Source organism: Stenella coeruleoalba (assembly GCF_951394435.1).
Source record: "Stenella coeruleoalba genome assembly, chromosome: 17".
Taxonomy (NCBI): Eukaryota; Metazoa; Chordata; class Mammalia; order Artiodactyla; family Delphinidae; genus Stenella; species Stenella coeruleoalba.
In genome coordinates, this window is record NC_137163.1 from 52915044 (window position 1) to 52939907 (window position 24864).

Consider the following 24864-nt stretch of genomic DNA (forward strand, 5'->3'; position numbering starts at 1 on the left):
AACCATAAAGAAGACCAAAAGACAACCCTCAGATGGGAGAAAATATTTGCAAATGAAGCAACTGACAAAGGATTAATCTCCAAAATTTAAAAGTAGCTCATGCAGCTCAATAACAAAAAAAACAAACAACCCAATCCAAAAATGGGCAGAAGACCTAAATAGACATTTCTCCAAAGAAGATATACAGACTGCCAACAAACAGATGAAAGAATGCTCAACATCATTAATCATTAGAGAAATGCAAATCAAAACTACAATGAGATATCATCTCACACCAGTCAGAATGGCCATCATCAAAAAATCTAGAAACAATAAATTCTGGAGAGGGTGTGGAGAAAAGGGAACACTCTTGTACTGCTGGTGGGAATGTGAATTGGTACAGCCACTATGGAGAACAGTATGGAGGTTCCTTAAAAAACTACAAATAGAACTACCATATGACCCAGCAATCCCACTACTGGGCATATACCCTGAGAAAAACAAAATTCAAAAAGAGTCAGGTACCAAAATGTTCATTGCAGCTCCGTTTATAATAGCCCGGAGATGGAAACATCCTAAGTGCCCATCATCGGATGAATGGATAAAGAAGATGTGGCACATATATACAATGGAATATTACTCAGCCATAAAAAGAAATGAAATTGAGCTATTTGTAATGAGGTGGATAGGCCTAGAGTCTGTCATACAGAGTGAAGTAAGTCAGAAAGAGAGAGACAAATACCGTATGCTAACACATATATATGGAATTTAAGTAAAAAAAAATGTCATGAAGAACGTAGGGTAAGACAGGAATAAAGACACAGACCTACTGGAGAACGGACTTGAGGATATGGGGAGGGGGAAGGGTGAACTGTGACAGGGCGAGAGAGAGGCATGGACATATATACACTAAGAAACGTAAGGTAGATAGCTAGTGGGAAGCAGTCGCCTGGCACAGGGATATTGGGTCGGTGCTTTGTGACCACCTGGAGGTGTGGATAGGGAGGGTGGGAGGGAGGGAGACGCAAGCGGGAAGAGATATGGGAACATATGTATATGTATAACTGATTCACTTTGTTAGAAAGCAGAAACTAACACACCATTGTAAAGCAATTATACCCTAATAAAGATGTTAAAAAACAAACAAACAACAACAACAAAAAAAACAAAGCAAACATGCTAAAGTGGGGGAATGGGTGACAGAAGAACCTCCTCAGTCTGTGGTGCAGCAGAAAGAGTTAAGAGTTTTAGAATAATAGGGAAGTTTGTTCAGATCCCAGCTCCACTGCTTACCAGCTCTGAAACCATAACAAATTTCCCAGTTTCTGGGACTCAGTTTTGTCATCTATAAGTAGGAACATGCAGAGGTATGATGAGGATTAAAGATACCATATACAGAAGTATCTTACATGGGGCCTGTACATAATAATGGTTGATAAGAAGATGCTATCATTGAGAGCATCACCATCTTTATTACTATTATTATTATTATTAACTTCTGTAAGAGGGAGGATGTTCCCTTCCCTAATCTTTTATTAGAATATCCAGAAGCTGAGGAATTTTGGTACTGCTCATCTGCCATGGGGCTCTGTTTACATCTTGAATTACTCAAATGAAATGCAAAAACAGCTTCACTGCATCATAAAGTGCTCATTACTTTAATTCAAACAGCACAGAGTTCCCCTCAAAATAAATGACTGTGTCCATCTGTTTATTTCCCTCTGCTAAACTGATTTCCTGCTTTTCTTGGGCTGGTGAGAAACATTTCAAAGACAGCTGATGTAAACTAAGTAGGGAAGTCTCCAGCCCACATCACTGGGTTCTGGAGGAGCCCACACAGCCTGGGTGGCAAGGCAACAGTATAGTATCCAGCCTGTGTATGTCATGATGTTCACGGTCCTTAGGCACTTTCACTCTAGAGGTCCATTTTAGGGAAGGATTTGTTGGGAAGCAAATTTTCCTGTTTTTCACATTGATTTCATTTTGTATGATCAAATATAATTTTACTTTATCTTTGTAATCCTTTAGATCATGACTGTCATAGAATACAATTTTAATCAAAATCTTGATGATAACACATAATTAAAAGATTTTGTGTGAAGGCCAGAAAAATAAACTGTATGGAATTCATACATAAAAAGAAGAAAGATGCTTTAAATAAACCAATCATTTGTCAAATATGCATAATTTATTCTTTTTTGGTTGCAGTTGTAGGTGGATTTTTCTGTAGATTTCCTTCTGTTGAAATATATTCATCAACGTCATCAGCAGGCGAAACGTTTAATAGTAACTGTAAAAAGCAAGTTACCTTGTTGAAACACGTAGACCCAAATTAAAATGAACAAAAGGCAAATAAAACAAAAGTTCGCTGAGGATAAAAAGAACATAGATATGGTGCATCTTAGGAGACTTGATAATGGGTGTCAAAACCAAGAACAAAGACATGGCCATGGTTCCAATACAAATGGCAAACGTACCTGAGAACAAACATAAATTTGTATTAGAGTGGCCTTGGAGGTTATTACAAATAATAACATAAAACATTTTATCCACAGACATTTGTTTGCTACTGAGGAAGTTGGTTTTATTAATACAAAAATATTACCAGGTCTTCCTCCTTTTTATATAAGAGAAAATAATCTGCTGAGAACCTCCTTGGGGTGTGAAATAGCAGAACTGAAGGCTTTTACTTAATAATTTCACCAATTTGCTGACCCTTTGATTTTTTTCATAAGTCCGTGCCACTTGCCCATTCAGATCTCTTGAATGAAGACATCATGAAACATTCCAGACTATTACCATAAAGCATTTTTTCACCATAAAAATTTTCTATTTTCAGGCAATATCAAAATTAATATTTTCTGCACCTCAACCTAATATATAACCTAATATATAACATATATATAATTCATTTGGGGTACATTTTTATTGTAAAATGACCACAGGGTTCGGATTCACTTTCTCTGATCCTCACTTTTCCCTTAAAATGGGTCTTAACAATGCACACCTTTCAAATTTGTATATCTTAATTTGGACAATTAAAGAATATACAAACACACACTATTATATGTAATTAAAGAATAGTACCTGCAAACAATAAAATGCTTAATTAAATGTTGTTGATTACTGTCTGTTACTATATTTTGTGTAACTCTCTTCTCTTTCCTATTAAACTATGAATCTATTGATGGCATAATTAATGGCCGATTTATCTACATAGCTTTAAAGTGTTTAGAGTAGTGTCTTCCACATTGTAGTTGCTTAGTACATATTTATTGAGTCATTAAATGACTCAGATGCAAGATTATCATTATCTTTCATTTCTTCAGTTTTGAAATATAGATTTCTGTTCCTCACCCTAAGCATTAGAATCCCCAGGGGTGATGTCTAGGAATCTGAATTTATACAAGAAATCCCAGAGTTATTCTTTTTCACAGTTTAGTTTGAAAATCTTAGCTATAAACTGTCTTGATTGTCTTTTTAAAATTTCTAGTCCAACCCTGTACCTTAGTGTTCTGCTGAGATATTCCTGTGGGTATTCTGCTACCTCCTTTTATCTTATACAAGGTATTGGGTTGGCCAAAAAATTCGTTCAGGTTTTTCCATAAAATGTTATGGAAAAATCCAAATGAACTTTTTGGCCAACTTAATACATAATAAAAGGGGCCCCTTGATTGCTTTTAGAATACAGCTTATTGATAAAACAAGGATTGTTTGGAACCTACCTCATTAAAAATAACTTATAAGCCTAGAAATAATAAAAGATATATGGCAAGATATGCATGCCATAAGCCATTTTACAAGTTAGTGACAAACCACTAACTCAGCTTTAAGTTTTCTAGCAGCCTGCATGAAAAGGGAAGCATGATCTTACAAAGCTTAAGTATTGAAACCAAGCAGGACCCTGTGGGACTCCTGGGCACAAAAGCCTTTCTCTGTCTCCTGGTTCCTGTTTGTAGGAAATAGGCTTAATTTAACCCCCATGACCTTCCCTGAGTTCCAAAGGGCAGGTTTAAACAGTTGCTAATCAGGAAACGGAGGGGATGCAGAGACAAGGGAGGAGCAGTCAAGAAACAATAGTGCAAGAAGACCCAAAGAGACATTTCTCCACAGAAGAAATACAGATGGCCAATAGGCACATGGAAAAGATGCTCAACATCACTAATCATTAGAGAAATGCAAATCAAAATTACAATGAGGTACCACCTCATGCCAGTCAGAATGGCCATATCATTAAAAAGTCTACAAATAACAAATGCTGGAGGGGGTGTGAAGAAAAGGAACCCTCCTACACTGTTGGTGGGAATGTAAGTTGGTGTGGTCACTGTGGAAAATACTGTAGAGGTTCCTCACGAGACTAAAAATAGAGTTACCATATGATCCAGCAATCCCACTCCTGGGCATATATCCAGACAAAACTATAATTCAAAAAGACAAATGCACCCCTATGTTCATAGCAGCACTATTCATATTCACAATAGCCAAGACGTGGAAGCAACCTAAATGTCCATCAACAGATGAATGGTTAAAGATGTGGTACATATATACAATGGAATACTACTCAGCCATAAAAAGAATGAAATAATACCACATTTGCAGCAATATAGATGAAACTGGAGATTATCATACTAAGTAAGTCAGAAAGAGAAAGACAAATATTGTGATATCGCTTATATATGGAATCTAAAATATGAGACAAATGAACATATTTATGAAACAGAAACAAAATCAGGGACATAGAGAACAGACTGGTGGTTGCCAAGGGGGAGGGAGTGGGAGAGGGTAGTAGTGGGAGTTTGGGATTAGCAGATACAAACTGGTATATAGAGAATGGATAAAGAGCAAGGTCCTACCTTATAGCACAGGGAACTATATTCAATATCTTATGATAAACCATAATGGAAAAGAATATGAAAAAGAATGTATATAAATGTATAACTGAGTCACTTTACTGTACAGCAGTAATTAACACAACATTACAATTCAACTATGCTTCAGTAAAAAATAGTAATAAAAAAAGAAACAATAGTGCAAGCTTAGGCCAGGGTCCTGGTTCCTCCTCAAGGGATATACATAACAATACCTTTGAGCTCTTCTGCAGAACTAAAACCCCCACCAAATGGAAGATGTTAACTATGTGATGAAGTATTCTTCATTCCAGAGAGAAGGTCACAATTCCATAACCTTGAGAATCACTAGACCACCTGATGCCAGAGGATCTCTGGATTGAAGGAATTCATGCCCTGCAGGTACCCTGATCCTTATCAGCAACACCACCCCTTGACTATAAGACTTCTCACAAACCCCCCAGGTTGGCACACACAGCTATGAGGGCATTAGCCTGCTGTGGTCCCCTTTGCCTGGCAAAGCAATAAAGCTGTTCTTTTCTACTTCACCCAAACTCTGTCTCCGAGATTCAATTTGGTGCCGGTATATAGAGGCTGATTGTCAGTGTCAGTGTCTGTAAAGAAAACTAATAATCTGCCTAGAAACACAAGTATTTCTGATACAAATATTAGGAAGAATTTTCTTCAATGGGTCTACATTTAGAGAGACAGTTGCATAATGTAAAAATATATCACTTAATCTCCTTTCAGTAAGTATAGGAATGAGTTGCCAGAGGTTGTTTGGTTAAACACAACATTGGTTAAATCTACAATATAGATGGATGGGCTGTAGTAAACAATTAGAAGAAAAAAATTCTTCCAGAGGCTATGGAAAAATTCTTCCAAATGCTATGAAGCATTTCAGATATAGTTAATATATAGAGAGAGGTTTTGGTGGTTTGAGGAATTGACAGAATACTTATCCCTCAGTCAGTCCTTCATACATATTCTGTCTCTGAGGTAAGCTTTTGAAAGATGAATGAGTTTGCAATTATACTCCTTCACAAATATCTAGAGTATAGCTCTTCTATATTGGCCATTAAAGCTGGAGACTTATACACTTATAGACATTTGAGTTCAGAAGCCTGAAAAGTCCTAGGCAAGCCTACAAGGTTATCTAAGTTGGTACCAATAAGAGGACACTCAAATAATCATTGGCCCTGGACATTGGTCCATCTCTTCCCCTGAGATCTAGTACAAACATCATACACCCCACATATGGTCCCTGTGGACTCAAATTTCACTAGTTGCATTATAATATAAAAAAGCCTAAGGATCCTCTGCCTTTACTAACAAGGGCCAGTCCTATGTTTTCTCTCTTGAGATTTCAAATTGAAAATGGTTTAAGAAGCTTATGAACCAGTAAATATAAAATCTATTCTTTAGATCAAATGTTCCTAAAATGGGCTCGAAAGACTTTACATGCAGATGTAAGAAAAAAGTAAAAGTGCAAAATGCTCTTTAGAAAGGTGAAGGGAATTTTTTTCAGGTTTGATTTACCTTATAAGGTCTGGATAGGTGGGACTCCTGGAATCTCAGTTTACACAAACCTATCATCATTAGCCCAAGCTGAATCCAATCTGTGAATCCCACATAGTTTATGGGGATTAAGTCTGAGGGAATAATTAAAATGGAGACAAAGATGAGCATCTGAGCTTCAAGATGGGGGAAGAGTAAGACGTGGAGATCACCTTCCACCCCACAAATACTTCAGAACTACATCAGAAATACATCTACATGTGGAACAACTCCTACAGAGCACCTACTGAACCCTGGCAGAAGACCTCAGACTTCCCAAAAGGCAAGAAACTCCCCACGTACCTGGGTAGGGCAAAAGAAAAAGAAAAAAAGAGACAAAAGAATAGGGACGGGACCTGCACCAGTGGGAGGGAGTCGTGAATGAGGAAGGGTTTCCACACACTAGGAAGCCCCTTCGCGGGTAGAGACTGTGGGTAGCGGAGGGGGAAGCTTTGTGGCCGTGGAGGAGAGCACAGCAACAAGGGTGCGGAGAGCAAAGCGGAGAGATTTCCGCGCAGAGGATTGGTGCCGATCGGCACTCACCAGTCCAAGAGGCTTGTCTGCTCACCCGCTGGGGCGGGCAGGGCTGGGAGCCATGACTAGGGCTTCAGAGGTCGGATCCCCTGGTGAGGACTGGGGTTGGCTGCGTGAACACAGCCTAAAGGGGTTAGTGCACCACAGCTAGCTGGGAGGGAGTCCAGAAAAAGTCCGGAGCTGCCGAAGAGGCAAGAGACTTTTCCTTGCCTCTTTGTTTCCTGGTGCGCGAGGAGAGGGGATTAAGAGCACTGCTTAAAGGAGCTCCAGAGGCTGGCGTAAGCCGCGGCTAACAGCGCGGACCCCAGAGACGGGCATGAGATGCTAAGGCTGCTGCTGCCGCCACCAAGAATCCTGTGGGCAAGCACAGGTCACTCTCCACACCTCCCCTCCAGAAGCCTGTGCAGCCCGCCACTGCCAGGGTCCCGGGATCCAGGGACAACTTCCCCGGGAGAACGCAAGGTGCACCTCAGGCTAGTGCAACGTCACGCCAGCCTCTGCCACTGCAGGCTCGCCCCGAACTCTGTACCCCTCCCTCCCCTATGCCTGAGTGAGGCAGAGCCCTCTAATCAGCTGCTCCTTTAACCCTGTCCTGTATGAGAGAGGAACAGATGCCCTCAGAAGACCTACATGCAGAGGAGGGTCCAAATCCAAAGCTGAACCCCGGGAGCTATGCGAACAAAGAAGAGAAAGGGAAATTTCTCCCAACAGCCTCAGGAGCAGCGGATTAAATCTCCACACTCAACTTGATGTACCCTGCATCTGTGGAATACCTGGATAGACAATGAATCATCCCAAATTGAGGAGGTGGACTTGAGGAACAAAGATATATATATATATATATATATATATATATATATATATATATATATATATATATATATATATATATATATATATATTTCCCTTTTTCTCTTTTTCTGAGTGTGTATGCTTCTGTGTGTGATTTTGTCTGTATAGCTTTGCTTTTACTATTTGTCCTAAGGTTCCGGCTGTCCATTTTTTTTTTTTAATTTTTTAATTTTTAGTATAGTTTTTAGCACTCGTTATCATTGGTGTATTTGTATTTTACTTTGGTTGCTCTCTTCTTTCTTTTTTTTAATAATTATTTTTTATTTTAATTATTTTATTTTATTTTACTTTATTTAAATTTTATTTTATCTTCTTCTTTCTTTCCGTATTTTCTCCCTTTTATTCTGAGCCACGAGGACAACAGGCCCTTGGTGCTCCAGCCAGGCATCAGGGCTGTGCCTCTGAGGTGGGAGAGCCAACTTCAGGACACTGGTCCACAAGAGACCCCCCAGCTGCATGTAATATCAAATGGTGAAAACCTCCCAGACATCTCCATCTCAATGCCAAGACCCAGTTCCACTCAACGAACAGCAAGCTACAGTGCTGGACAACTTGTGCCAAAGAAATAGCAAGACAGGAACACAACCCCATCCATTAGCAGAGAGCCTGCTTAAAATCATAATAAGGCCACAGACACCCCAAAACACACCACTGGATGTGGCCCTGCCCACCAGAAGACAAGATCCAGCCTCATCCACCAGAACACAGGCACTAGTCCACTCAACCAGGAAACCTACACAACCCACTGAACCAACCTTAGTCACTGGGGACAGACACCAAAAACAACAGGAACAACGAACCTGCAGCCTGCAAAAAGGAGACCCCAAACACAGGAAGTTAAGCAAAATGAGAAGACAGAGAAACACACACCAGATGAAGGAACAAGGCAAAAACCCACCAGACCTAACAAATGAAGAGGAAATAGGAAGTTTACCTGAAAAAGAATTCAGAATAATGATAGTAAAGATCCAAAATCTTAGAAATAGAATGGAGAAAATACAAGAAACATTTAACAAGGACCTAGAAGAACTAAAGAGCAAACAAATAGTGAAGAACAACACAATAAATGAAATTAAAAGTTCTCTAGAAGGGATCAATAGCAGAATAACTAAGGCAGAAGAACGGATAAGTGACCTGGAAGATAAAATAGTGGAAATAACTACTGCAGAGCAGAATAAAGAAAAAAGAATGAAAAGAATTGATGACAGTCTCAGAGTCCTCTGTGACAACATTAAACGCACCAACATTTGAAATATTGGTGCCCCAGAAAAGAGGAGAAAGAGAAAGGGTCTGAGAAAATATTTGAAGAGATTATAGTCAAAAACATCACTATCATGGGAAAGGAAATAGTTGCCCAAGCAAAGGAAGAGCAGAGACTCCCATACAGGATAAATCCTAGAAGAAACAAGGAAACCAAGACACATTAATCAAACTAACAAATATTAAATACAAAGAAAATATATTAAAAGCAGCAAAGGAAAAGCAACAAATAACATACAAGGAAATTAGCCTAAGGTTATCAGCTGATCTTACAGCAAAAACTCTGCAGGCCAGAAGGGAGAGGCCAGATATATTTAAAGTGATAAAAGGGAAAAACCTAAAACCAACATTACTCTACCCAGCAAGGGCTTCATTTACATTTGATGGAGAAATAAAAAGCTTTACACACAAGCAAAGGCTAAGAGAATTCAGCACCACAAAACCAGCTTTATAGCAAATGCTAAAGGAACTTCTCTAGGCTGGAAACACAAGAAAAGGAAAAGACCTACAATAACAAACCCAAAACAATTAAGAAAATGGTAATAGGAACATACATATTGATAATTACTTTAAATGTAAATGGATTAAATTCTCCTACCAAAAGACATAGACTGGTTGAATGGATACCAAAACAAGACCCGTATATATGCTGTCCACAAAAGACCCACTTCAGACATAGGGACACATACAGACTGAAAGTGAGGGGATGGAAAAAGATATTCCATGCAAATGGAAAGCAAAAGAAAGCTGGAGTAGTAATTCTCATATCAGACAAATAGACTTTAAAAGAAACACTATTACAAGAGACAAAAAAGGACACTACATAACGATCAAGGGACCAATCCAAGAAGAAGGTATAACAATTGTAAATATTTATGCACCCAACATATGAGCACCCCAAAACATAAGGTAAATACTAACAGACATAAAAGGGAAAATCAACAGTAACACAATCATAGTCGGGGACTTTAACACCTCACTTTCACCAATGGACAGATCATGCAAAATGAAAATAAATAAGGAAACACAAACTGTAAATGATACATTAAACAAGATGGACTTAACTGATATTTATAGGACATTCAATCTAAAAACAACAGAATACACATTCTTCCTAACTGCTCATGGAACATACTCCAGGATAGATCATATCTTGTGTCACAAATCAAGCCTTGGTAAATTTAAGATAATTGAAATCATATCAAGTATCTTTTCCAACCACAATGCTATGAGACTAGGTATCAATTACAGGAAAAAACCTGTAAAATATAACAACATATGGAGGCTAAATAATACACCACTTAGTAACCAAGAGATCACTGAATAAATCAAAGATGAAATTAAAAAAATACCTAGAAACAAATGACAATGAAAACACGATGAACCAAAACCTATGGGATGCAACAAAAGCAGTTCTAAGCAGGAAGTTTATAACAATATAATCCTACCTTAAGAAACAAGAAATATCTCAAAAAATAACCTTACCTTACACCTACAGCAATTAGAGAAAGAAGACCAAAACACCCCCAAAGTTAGCAGAAGGAAAGAAATCATAAAAATCAGATCAGAAATAAAAGAAAAAGAAATGAAAGAAACAATAGGAAAGATGAATAAAACTAAAAGATGGTTCTTTGAGAAGATAAATGAAACGGATAAACCATTAGCCAAATTCATCAAGAAGACAAGGGAGAGGACTCTAAATCAATAGAATTAGAAATGTAAAAGTAACAACTGACACTGCAAAAATACAAAGGATCATGAGAGATTACTACAAGCAACTATATGCCAATAAAATGGACAACCTGGAAGAAATGGACAAATTCTTAGAAATGCACAACCTTCCGAGACTGAACCAGGAAGAAATAGAAAATATGAACAGACCAATCACAAGCACAGATATTGAAACTGATTAAAAATCTTCCAACAAGCAAAAGCCCAGGCCCAGAGGTCTTCACAGCCAAATTCTATGAAACATTTAGAGAAGAGCTAACGCCTATCCTTCTCAAACTCTTCCAAAATATAGCAGAGGGAAGAACACTTCCAAACTCATTCTACGAGACCACTATCACCCTGATACCAAAACCAAACAAAGATGTCACAAAGAAAGAAAACTACAGGCCAGTATCACTGATGAACATAGATGTAAAAATCCTCAACAAAATACTAACAAAGGGAATCCAACAGCACATTAAAAGGATCATACACCATGATCAAGTGGGATTTATCCCAGGAATGCAAGGATTCTTCAGTATAAGCAAATCAATCAATGTGACACACCATATTAACAAATTGAAGGAGAAAATCCATAAGATCATCTCAATAGATGCAGAGAAAGCTTTCGACAAAATTTCAACACCCGTTTATAAAAAAAAAAAATTAATAAAGTAGGCATAAAGTCAACTTACCTCAACATAATAAAGGTCATATATGACAAACCCACAGTCAACATCATCCTGAATGGTGACAAAGAGAAACCATTTCCACTAAGATCAGGAACAAGACAAGGGTGCCCACTCTCACCACTATTATTCAACATAGTTTGGGAATTTTTAGCCACAGCAATCAGATAAGAAAAAGAAATGAAAAGAATCCAAATCAGAAAAGAAGTAAAGCTGTCACTGTTTGCAGATGACATGATACTATACATAAAGAATCCTAAAGATGTTACTAGAAAACTACTAGAGGTAATCAATGAATTTGGTAAAGTAGCAGCATACAAAGGTAGTGCACAGAAATCTCTTGCATTCCTATACACTAATGATGAAAAATCTGAAAGTGAAATTAAGAAAATGCTCCCATTTACCATTGCAACAAAAAGAATAAAATATCTAGGAATACACCTACCTAAGTAGACAAAAGACCTGTATGCAGAAAACTATAAGACACCTATAAAAGAAATTAAAGATGATACAAACAGATGAGAGATATACCATGTTCTTGGATTGGAAGAATCAATATTGTGAAAATGACTCTACTACCCAAAGCAATCTATAGATTCAATGCAATCCCTATCAAACTACCACTGGCATTTTTCACAGAACTAGAGCAAAAAATTTCACAATTTGTATGGAAACACAAAAGACCCCGAAGAGCCAAAGCAATCTTGAGAATGAAAAATGGAGCTAGAGGAATCATGCTCCCTGACTTCAGACTATACTAGAAAGCTACAGTAACCAAGACAGTGTGGTACTGGCACAAAAACAGAAATATAGATCAATGGAACAGGATAGAAAGCCCAGAGGTAAACCCACACACCTATGGTCACCTTATCTTTGATAAAGGAGGCAAGAATATACAGTGGAGAAAAGACAGCCTCTTCAATATGTGGTGCTGGGAAAACTGAACAGCTACATGTAAAAGAATGAAATTAGAACACTCCCAAACACCATACACAAAAGTAATCTTAAAATGGATTAAAACGTACATGTAAGGCCAGAAACTATCAAACTCTTAGAGGAAAACATAGGTAGAACACTCTATGACATAAATCACAGCAAGATCCTTTTTCACCCACCACCTAGAGAAATGGAAATAGAAAGAAAAACAAACAAATGGGACCTAATGAAACTTAAAATCTTTTGAACAGCAAAAGAAACCATAAGCAAGACGAAAAGACAACCCTCAGAATGGGAGAAAATATTTGAAAATGAAGCAAGTGACAAAGGATTAATCTCCAAAATTTACAAGCAGCTCATGCAGCTCAATATCAAAAAAACAAACAACGCAATTCAAAAATGGGCAGAAGACCTAAATAGACATTTCTCCAAAGAAGATATACAGATTTCTAACAAACACATGAAAGAATGCTCAACATCATTAATCATTAGAGAAATGCAAATCAAAACTACAATGAGATATCATCTCACATCAGTCAGAATGGCCATCATCAAAAATCTACCAACAATAAGTGCGGAAGAGGGTGTGGAGAAATGGGAACCCTCTTGCACTGTTGGTGAGAGTGTAAATTGATACAGCCACTATGGAGAACAGTATGGAGGTTCCCTAAAAAGCTAAAAATAGAACTACCATGTGACCCAGCAATCCCACTACTGGGCATATACACTGAGAAAACCATAAGTCAAAAGAGTCATTTACCAAAATGCTCATTGCAGCTCTATTTACAATAGCCAGGACATGGAAGCAACCTAAGTGTCCGTGAACAGATGAATGAATAAAGAAGATGTCACACATATATACAATGGAATATTACTCAGTCATGAAAAGAAACAAAACTGAGTTATTTTTAGTGAGGTGGATGGACCTAGCATCTGTCATACAGTGTGAAGTATGTCAGAAAGAGAAAAACAAATACCGTATGCTAACACATATATATGGAATGTAAAAAAAAAAAAAAAAGGTCATGAAAAACCTAGGGGCAAGATGGGAATAAAGACACAGACCTATTAGAGAATCGACTCTAGGATACGGGGAGGGGGAATGGTAAGCTGGAATAAAGTGAGAGAGTGGCATGGACATATATACACTACCAAACGTAAAATAGCTAGTGGGAAGCAGCCGCATAGCACAGGGAGATCAGCTCGGTGTTTTGTGACCACCTAGAGGGGTGGGTTAGGGTGGGTGGGAGGGAGACGCAAGAGGGAAGAGGTATGAGGACATGTGTATACGTATAACTGATTCACTTTGTTATAAAGCAGAAACTAACACACCATTGTAAAGCAATTATACTCCAGTAAAGAGGATTATAAAAAAAAAAAAGAAAAACCACTAATTATGTAACTGACAAAATGTTGGTACTGTATAGTATTTTTAATTAATTAACTTAGCAAACATTAAATTGTAATTGTCGCAAAGACAAAGGAGTAGTGGTAGTGCATTGAAACTGCTTTTTATGTAAATGAGGAAGTTCCCTTCTATCCCTACTTTTTTTCCAAAATATTCTAAAAATCATGGTGTGTTCCATTTTGTCAAATGCTTTTTATGAATCTCAATATTATAATGTGATCTTTGTTAGTTACCATATTAGTAAAACATTAATTGATTTGGGGATGTTAAACCAACCAATGGTAAACCTTACTTGTTCATGGTGTATAATCCTTTTTTATATGTTTCTGGATTCAACTTACCAATGTTTTTAAGAATTTTTGCATTGTAGTTCATAGAACAATACATGTTGTATATAACATTTGTATGTAATTTTCTTTCTTTGTGAAAAGAATTATTCTGGCTTGGTATCATAGAAATACTTGTTCCATAAAATAAATTGGGAAGCGTTTCCTCTTCTGTTTTCTGAAAGAGTTTGTTTAGGAGTGGCATTATTTCTTTCTTAAATGTTTGATACAATTCATCGGAGAAGCTACTGGGGCCTGGGATTTGATTTGTGGGAAGATTTTAAATTATTAATTCAATTTGTTTTCTTAATATAAATCTATTCCAATATTCTCTGTCTTCTGGAGGCAGTTTTGTTAATTCGAGATTAAAAAATGTATCTTAGTGGCACAAAGCCACTCTCTTTTTCCATGGTCTCTCCTCTTCTCTCCCTTAACCTCAGGTGTCTTGAGGAGAAAGATGATTAGGGGTGTGACCGAGGTCTCCCTGCCCTGAGGCTATAGCCATCCAAATATACTGGGAAACTTTATGAAGGCTTTTAGATATGGGTTCCCAAGTACCAACAAACCCAGGAATGGGGAGTGAGGGCTAGATTCAGCTAAGGGGATCTGGATAGAATTCACAGTGCAGAAGTGAAGCCCTCTACCCACAGAAATTCCTTTGTGAATAAAGCACTTTTGGCAAATTCAAAGTACTGTATTATCATGGCTTCCACTTTTGGATATATTTTTGGTATTGATATTTTAGATGCTTGTACTATAAATGATCAAAAAGTCCAGAGGCAATTCTCCTGTTCAGGTAGAGATGCAAGTGGAGAGTATTTGACATGTGTGTTCCTTCCAAACCCTCTCCTTCTTCCTCCTTGTGTGGTTCAACAAAACAACATAGAATCTCAGTAGGAGAAAGATCACAGACCTGATTGAAAACTTAAAGGCAGCAGGGGGGGTGGTAAAAGACGCAATATCTCAATATAACTATGCCCAGTGACAAAAGCTACTGGGAGCTGGAGCTTTACAGTGGATTATTACCAAATGCTCAATTGTTCCCCCTATAGCCCCATTTGTGGTTATTCCAGACATGGTGACTGTAATGGAAAAAATCACTGAATAGATTGATGCCAGCTGGTATTCTGTCTCAAACATTACCAACATTTCTTTTCTATCTCACTTGCTCAACATACTTTCAGAGTATTCCCCTAGGGATTCCTAAACTCCCCTGATATTTGCCACCAGTTGGTGTTCAGGATTTTGCAAGATATCCAAAGTTTATACTGTATTGTCTGCCATCCGATATCCACAGTTTATACTGTATTGTTCATGTCCAGTTGGTGGGCAAGTCAAAAGCCTCAGTCTAAACAGATCTGAGTTGGTATTGTTACACTTCTACCAACAGGCTGATGAATCCCAACAATATTTATGGTACTGCTTGCCAAGTAAGGTTTCTGGGGAACATGTGGGTAAATTCACAACACTCAGTCTCTCTGGTAGTCTAGAAAAATATTGTCTCTGGTCCCCTACTACTAAAAGAAAACCCAGCACCTTACGGATACTTTGTGAGTTGTAGATTATATGTGTCTCACTTGGGCACTCTACTTGGTCTTCTGTATTAGCTAATTCACAGATCAGTATCCTTTGAGTGGAGGAACAAATCAACAGGCGGTATTGAAAGCTGCCCAGCAAACTATGGCACACTTTCTACCTTTCGGGATCCGCAACCATAATTACTCCTTTGACCTAGAAGTCTCTGTGATTGATGATTTTTTTTTTTATTGCATTTCCTGGCAAAGAGAGGCACCTTATAGTTGGAGGTAGCCCTTGAGGTTTTTGGCTTGTTTCCTCCTTGACACAGCTACCAGGTAAACTCCTTTTGAAAAAAATATTAGCTTGATACTGGGATATTGTAAAACTGAACACCTGACTCATAGAGGCCTTGTGACTTTCCAGCTAATATTCTCATTTTGGGATGAATCAAATTGTATTCAATTATTAAAAAGATATGAAGAGCCCAAAAAATCTCTCTTATCAAATGGAAATGGCATATTCAAGAACATAGCTAGCCTGGCCCGGTGACATTTTGGTTTTGCATGAAAAAGTATAAGCTACATCCCACCTGAATCCTCTTGTTGGATTGACATGGTCATAGATTACAAGGATAATGACTGCTTGGTTGAGTACCTGCTTTGCTAAGTTCTATTACAGTGGCAATTGTGGGAGCCCAGGAGGGAACATTTAGACTCTGAAAAATATGGGAATGGAAGGACAATAATGATCTTTTGTCTTTTAGAGCCATTCCTGGAACCTACCTTCTGAAGAAAGACTTATAAAAGATATTATAAAAGATTTGGATTCCCTAAGTTTGGGGATCTTCTACTGTCATGTGGAAGTATCACCTGGCCTTCTTTGCTTTGTCTTGTGGGAATTGAGGTTTGGGAACCAGCATAAAAATGACATTCTAGCTACTGCTATTGTTATGAAAAATAAATTGTCTTTGTCTCCATTTCCAGCCTCCCTGAAACTGTGCCAGACTAACTTGTAAGCTTTCAATCAGGGTTAAATCTTCATAGTTGTTGAGAGTCTTGTGATTTCTTACTTGACCCATGGGTTATTTAGAAGTGTGTTGTTTAATTTCCAAATATGTGGGATTTCCCAAATTACATTCTGTTGTTTGTTTCTGTTTTGTTTCTGCTGCTGTTGAAGGAAATATTTTGTGTGATAGAAATCTTCTCAAATTTTTTGAGACTTGTTTTATATCCTAGAATTAGGTCTATCCTAGACAATGTCCCATAAGTGCTTGAAATAAATGTATACTCTGCTTCTGTTTGGTGGAGTGATCTATAAATGTCAATTAGATCAGTTTGATTGATAGTGCTGCTCAGATCTTCTATATCCTTATTGACTTTCTATCTAGTTATTGAGTGATATACTGACATCTGCATCTATAGTTGCTGAATTGCCTATTTCTCCTTTCAGTTACATTAGTATGGCTTCATGTATTTGGGGGCTGTGGTATTAGGCGTGTATACATTTATAATTGTTACATCTTCCTTATACATTGACCCTTTTATCATTATGAAATGCCTTTCTTTGTCTCTAGCAATATTTTTGTCTTAAAGTTATTTTGTTTCTTATTAATATTACTATTCCTAGCTTTCTTACAGTTAATGTTTACATGTATAAATTTTTCCATTCTTTTACTTTATACTTAATTGTGATTTTGAATCTAAAGTGTGTCTCATTTAGACAGCATATAGTTTGATTGATGATTTTAACCAGTGTGACAGTCTCTGCCTTTATATTGCAGTGTTTAACCTATTCTCATTTAATATTATTGATATTGTTGTATTTACATCTGTCATTTTGCTATTTGTTTTTATGTCCTTTTGTTCTTCTATTCTTCCTTTACTGCCTCCTTTAGTGTTAAACAGGTATTCTTTTTTTTTTTTTCTGCACCGTATGGCTTGTGGGATCTTAGTTCCTCAACCAGGGATCAAACTTAGTCCCTGGCAGTGAATGTGCTGAGTCTAACTATTCCAGCCAGGAAATTCCCTAAACAGATATTCTTTTCTTAAAATTAATTAATTTATTTAGTTTTGGCTGCATTGGGTCTTCATTGCTGTGCACGGGCTTTCTCTAGTTGCAGTGAGTGGGGGTTACTCTTCACTGCGGTGCACGGGCTTCTCATTTTTGTGGCTTCTCTTGTTGTGGAGCACGGAATCTAGGCACATGGACTTCAGTAGTTGTGGCACACGGGCTCAGTAGTTGGGGCTTGTGGGCTCTAGAGCACAGGCTCAGTAGTTGTGGTGCATGGGCTTAGTTGTTCCACGGCATTTGGGATCTTCTCGGACCAGGGATTAAACCCATGTCCCCTGCATTAACAGGTGGATTCTTAATGACTGCACCACCAGGGAAGTCCCTAAACAGATATTCTTAATGTGACATTTTAATTACTCTGTTGATTTGTTGAGTTATTTTCTTAGTGGTTGGTCTGGTAATTACAACATGCACCTTTAATTTCATCAAAATCAATTTCAAGTTAATTTCAGTAAAATATGGCAACTTTACTCCACTATAGCTCATTTCCTTCTGTTTTCTTTGTGTTATTATTGTCATATATATTACATCTATACATTTTATATACCCTACACTTAAGTTTCAGAGTTATTGCTTAAAATAATCTTAGGTATTTTTTTAAAATTCAAAGAAAAATGTGTATACACACATATAGAGTCTTTTATATTTACCCATATACTTACTGTTTCTGGTTCTCTTTCTTCCTTCCTTTTCATTCAGATTACTTTCTTCAGCCTGAAGAATTTCCTTCAGTAAGTCTGCTAGCAATGAATTCTCTCAGTTTTTGTTTCTCTGGTGATGTCTTTATTTTGCCTTCACTTATGAAGTATATTATCACTTGATATCATATTTTTGGTTGACAGGCTTTTTTTTTTTCCCTTTCAGCACTTTAACTGTCATTCCACTGCTATTTGGCCTCCATTTTTAAAAATAAGTCAATTGTTAATTGTATTATCACTTCCTTGTATACAATGAGTAGTTTTTCTCTTGCTGCTTTCTCTTTTGCTTTGCTTTGGCTTTCACAATTTGGCTTTTATAGGTATAGGTTTGATCCTCTTTGTATTTATTGTGGGGTCATTGAGTTTCTTGGATCTATTTATTAATGTTTTTCATCAGTTTTCAGAATTTCCAAACCATTATTTCTTCATACACTTTCCTGAGTTGTTGTTGTTTTTGTAACTTGCCTGGTAAACTCATAAATCCTGTTTTCTTCATGGTGTGAAGCTACTATGTCTTCTCATATTTTAATTCTTAATTTTAATTTTCATGTTTGGATTCCTAGAGGTTGCTACTGTTAGCTGCATAGCTTAGTGGTCAGTTAATGATTTGAGCAGAATTTATGCTCAAACATCTCAAATCCATAAGGCTTCCATACTTTCACAGTCAATCTGTGTCCATGTTGGGAAGCACATTCAAAGTTCACCCAGTTTTCAAGTTGCTTTGGCTTTTACTTACTTCCTGACACTCGTGGTTTTCCCCTGCAGTTCCCCAGTCAGCTAGGGATGTGTGAAGAGTTTATCTAGCTCCTCTCTGACACTCTTACTTCAAGGGCATACTTGTTGAAAATTGACTGGTTTGATGATAGCCCCAAACTGGACCGTAAACTCGGGCTAGCAAAGATATGGGCTTAATCTGTATGTGTCCTACTGAATTCACTACATTTCGAAGATAGTTCTGTGGGTTTTCACCCTCTGACTCAAACTGAGTCTACTAATGTAAACATGTCTTGTCTAAAATTTTTAAATGAAAATGAAACTATTTACTATCTTTCTACTCTATAAAATTTGAGAAGTCACAGGTTTTATTTTCTAACATCAAAGGGCTAATTTCACTGAAAAATATTACTTTCCTTTGGATGTTTAGGATCACCACAGAGTATTTTTTCCTTGTGTTTTAACCACTATAATTCACATAACTTGATTTTGTAGATTCTATAAAGTGATTTTTCTTACTCTAATTATGCTATGCAATACAAAGGGCAACAATTTTTCTCCCTATTTTACTGACATGAGAATTGAAACCAAGAGTTATTGAATCCTTACCAAGTGAAAAAAGCTGCAATATCTGAAAGGTGATTTTTGCAGTTAGGTCTTTTTATTTCAAATATATGGCTGTTTTAATTAATCTGTGATCTTTCTGAAGCAGAATATTATTGTGCAATAGGTGTTCCAGAGTACCTTCACATATATTTTCACATTTGTTATTACTACTAATGAGTGATATGACCAAATAATATACTCATCTCATTTTATTTTTTATATTAAAAAAATTAAGTATAGTTGATTTAGAATATCATGTTACTTTTTGGTGTACAGAAAATGATTCAGTTATATATATAAAATCTGGAATATATATATATATATATATATATATATATATATATATATATATATATTCCAGATTCTTTTCCATTATAGGTTATTATAAGATATTGAATACAGTTCTCTGTGCTATACAGTAAATCCTTGTTGTTTATCTCTTTTATATATAGTGATGTATATCTGTTAATACTATTTTCCTAATTTATTCCTCCCCCCAGTTTCCCCTTTGGTAACCATAGTTTGTTTTTTATATCTGTGAGTCTGTTTCTGTTTTGTAAAATAAATTCACTTGTATTGATTTTTAGATCCTACATATAACTGATATCATATATTTGTCTTTCTCTGTCTAACTTACTTCACTCAGTATGATAATCTCTAGGTCCATCCATGTTACTGCAAAAGGCAATATTTCATTCTATTTTATAGTTGAATAATATTCCAGTGTGTCTGTCTATCATCTATCTATCTATCTATCTATCTATCTATCTATCTATCTATCTACCACATCTTCTATATCCATTCATCTGTTGATGAACATTTAGTTTGCATCCATGTCTTGGCTATTGTAAATAGTGTCATTTTAGAGTTGAGATAACTGAGGAGCCTCAAGCTTGGATGTAGTATAGGCCTTATTTTTATTTTCATTATTTTTCTTTATAATGAGAGCCTATTATTGATTTTCTTTTACCTTTAGGGCCTTATGATAACTGGAAATGTAAAGTTTTAAACATATATACTTTATTAATATATTTGTTTAGGTATATTAAGTTCAATTGAGAATTGAGGCTCTTTCAGTTTGTCTATTTTTAGAGCAAAAAATTTGTTTCTTTACTATAAAGTAGTAATTCTTAAAAATTCTGAAAATTTGAATCATTTTTATGGTAAACTGAAATTATATATCTCTATATAGATATATATATATTGTGGAAGGATTCATTTCTACTTCAGTAATAAGAAAAGTTAAGTACTCAAGGTCTGTATAGATTTTGGGGATATGCCTAGAGACAGAGTATGAGTTATATTTCCTGGAGGCAAATGCTATCCCAGAGCACCCATATGCACCTTATTAAGTATATTCCAAGGGATTTTGATAAGTATTCTCATATTTTCTATTCTATTCTATTCCATTCTATTCTGTTCTATTCTATTCTTTCCATTGTGTTCTGCTTTTTTTCCTTTTACAATTCTTGGTGTTTTCCATATTTTTGCTCCTAAACTTTACCCTTTACTATATGCTCAAAAGAGATTGCTTGACCTTTTGAACTTTTACATTTAAATAAATAGATAAATAAATAACCAGACATGAACTAATTTAGCATAATTCTCTTAAAGTATGCAAAAAATCCACTGTACATTAAAAACTCCCTTTATTCAGTAGAATGAAACAGAGTGTCTTCCCTCTGGTTCTGTGTAGCCATACCTGAGGACATGATTTCCTTCAGAGTCAGGACGGCTAGGTGGGAAATGTTAACCAATAAGTAGATCAGTGCCACATGGATAAGTGCAGTAATCACACATTTGGGGATATTCTCACTAGGGCTTTTCAGCTCTCCTGCAAAAAAAAAGTGCCACACATAAAAAATGGCTAATTATATAATCTTTGAAAGTGGCTTCAATATAACACATAGTAAGTAAAAGAAACGACTGCACACAACAAGAGTTCATTTTTGTTGAATGCTTATTTACCAAGCTTGGGCAAATTATTGATTCTAGTAGCAACAGAATTTTGCTAAATTCTGGGTTTTAATGTTGTATCTCTGATATACTCAACATGAGCTTTTTTGGATAAGAAAATAACTCTGAAAACCTGGATTCTAGGCCAGGAGGACTGGAGCAAATCTTCCCTTACCTTACGGCCATCACTGTATTCAATAGAACTACAAGTACGTGTTAATGAAGGGCTGGAATAGCTCATCTGTTAATCTGGTCACAATATTCTAGGACTTTAGGGTAGACTCTCCTGCTCTTTTCACTCCTTGGATTAAGATTCTAGACTAGTTAAACCTTAAATTAAACTTGAATGTATATTGCCAACACCAAAATTGACATATATGTTTACTTGGAAAATACAAAATTATATTATTAACTCACAGTATGCAACTCCTTCAAAATAATTCATAAGTATTAAAAAGTAAAATGCAAAATAAGACCATAAAGATTTAGAGAAAGAAGCACAGATATATATTTATCTAAACCTTGAGATGGGGAAAGACTTTTCAAGTATGAAAACAATGAAAAATTAAAAGATGGATAGTTTGATACTTGTAGGTATTATATAAATAACTAAATAAACATAAATAAATTCTAGTCTTTAAAACTGAAATTTTAAAATCTTATGAACAAAATAAAAAGCAAACAAACTGGGAAAACCATTTACCTGTCTTACAAGGAAGAAACATAAATGGTCATGAACATTTGCAAAACCCTTCCCACCCATTAGAAATTGAATAAAAATGAGTTATAACACTGAAATTTGATTTTCACAACTTTAGGTGACTAAAGAATGAACAAGGTTTGATGAAGCCAAGTCTAGTCATTTTAATTCAACTAATAGATATATTTGTAGAGCCTTTCTGGAAGACAATTTGGCAATATTTCTCAAGACATTTCTAAATATTTGTATGCTTTACTTATTAATTTTACTTCAAGATTTTTTCTAATAAAGCAATGAGAAACCCACAAAGATTTACATAAAAGGATGCTGATTGGAACAATAAGTATAAAATTTTAAAGTGGAAAACTAGAAACAACTCTGGGATCCAACAATGGGAAAAAGTTTGAAAAATGGTCAAATTACATATGATAGAATACTATGTATTCATTTAAAAGCATTTATATTTAATAATATTTTGAATTCTCACTATGTGCTTTAGGTAAAATAAAGTTATAAGGGTATATGTGCAGTGTGACCCCCACATGTGTGTACATACAAGATAATTGGTTACAGGTAATCTTTATTTTAATTTATATCTTCTGTATTTAAAATTTTTCTCTGATGAGTGTTGTTATAACTACAAAGTGTAAACTATTAAAATATTTGTTCAGTAAAAAAATGCAATTGTCTTGGAGTCCTTAAGCTGTCACTTCTATGTTTCCATTTGTAAACACCTGGAAAATATTTCACTTTCCAAAGCTGGAAAGACACATTTGTAGAGAGTTTAATGCATTTCCACCCACTCACCTGATAAAAGCAAGAGAGAAACACATTATATTAAAACAATGTAGTATTCCTTTCTTAGAATTAAGCTGATTAACTGTTGTATGTTTATAGTGTGGTGGTGTTTTTTATAATTTAAGAAAATGACTTTACCTGCTATTCGAACAAGGATTCCCCAGCCATAATATGCATATAATCCTTGTAAGAAGGCTTCAGCAATCTGTGAGGCATCTGAAACTTCAGCATCGAAAGCTTTCTCAAACCTGCCTAAGTTCTCTTTTCTTCCTCTCACCAGTAACACGATTCCAGTTAGAGATACGAAGCAGAGTACTGTCATTTTCACAACTGTACTGACAGTTTGAAACCAAGTCACCTCCTTCACTCCTCGATCATTCAGAATTCCCAAGCACCATAAAATGGCCAATGGTAAACATTTCTTTGGCATCTCAGGAGCAAAACATCCAGGGTAGAAAGGTTGCATTATATACCCTGCTAGTAAAAAGCCACGTGCAGCAGCTCCTGCTGGGGTACTAAATAGATTGATCCAGAGATAGAAGAAAGCAATAAAGGGTCCAAGAGATCTCTTGAGGAAATAATACTGTGCTCCACTTCTAAGGAATATGGTCCCCAGCTCTGCGTGACTAAGGGCAGCCATCATAGACACTATGGTGCAAGCAGCCCAAATACTTAGGGAGACCCCCACATTGAGTGAAGAGTATGTTAACACCCCTTTAGGAGCAGCAAATCTTCCTGCACCCATTATGATACTGAATAAAAAATCGTTCCATGGAAATACCTTTTTACCTGTTGAAGCTGAGTACTTTCTCCCATCTTCATTTTCTTAAGTCTGAAACTTAAATTTAAAAGCTAACATAAATTCACAGTTTTTACTCTGTTCATACTTGTGAAAGGCTTCAGCCGATCTTCTTATAGTTAAGTGCTTTACTTTCCTTCTCCTCTCTTACTCAAATAGATTTTGTCACAGCCCTTAACATAATAAAAAATTTAACTTGTGAGTAAATTGAACTAAAGTGTCTGAGATAATAGTAGAGTTATGTTTTACATGTTAAGCATTTAAACAGTTATGCACAATTAAACATTTTAGACACAGCTAATTGGGAATGAGATGAAAAATTCCAAGTCAGGTTTCTTCTATGGATATGTAGCCTCGTTAATTTTGATCCTTAAACAAGTAATTTTTAAAGTTTGTACCATAAGGAAGTTAAAGAATGACAAAAAATCCAAGGTTTGAATCACATGTTTGCCACTTGTTAGCAGATCTTGGTTTGAATCACACACACATCTGCCACTTACTAGCACATCTATGTCACTCAATGACTTTCGATTTTGTTATTTTGAAAAATGGGACTGATAATCCTTATTTTTTTCTTTAATAGAATTAAATAAGGTAATTTATTGATGAAGCAAATACTAATACAAAACTCCTGGTAGTATACCTGACATACCTTAGAGATCCATAAATGTTAGTTTCATAATTTGGTTATTTTAATTTTCACTATCTGCATTATATACAGAGTGCTTCAGCTTCTCTAAGGTCCTTTAAAAACATTTTGTAGTTAGTTGCAAATTAGACTCAGTTTTTGACAAACAGGTCACTTAGTACACATATGTAGGGTTTTACATTTCCCTGGTTAATTATCTAGTAGGGGCATGATTCATCTTTTCAGCATTATTTACTTTTTTCTATATTTTCAGTTACT

At 36.1% G+C, this 24864-nt stretch overlaps 1 pseudogene across 1 annotated transcript; it reads right to left on the minus strand.

Annotated features, from left to right (window-relative positions):
• Nucleotides 1–2167: 2167 nt before the first annotated feature.
• Nucleotides 2168–23980, minus strand: LOC307176381 (solute carrier family 7 member 13-like; annotated as a pseudogene). The gene is made up of 4 exons: nucleotides 23297–23980; nucleotides 21407–21538; nucleotides 6366–6520; nucleotides 2168–2456 (listed from the first exon to the last, which is right to left on the minus strand). The product of its transcript is annotated as a solute carrier family 7 member 13-like (transcript).
• Nucleotides 23981–24864: the final 884 nt, after the last annotated feature.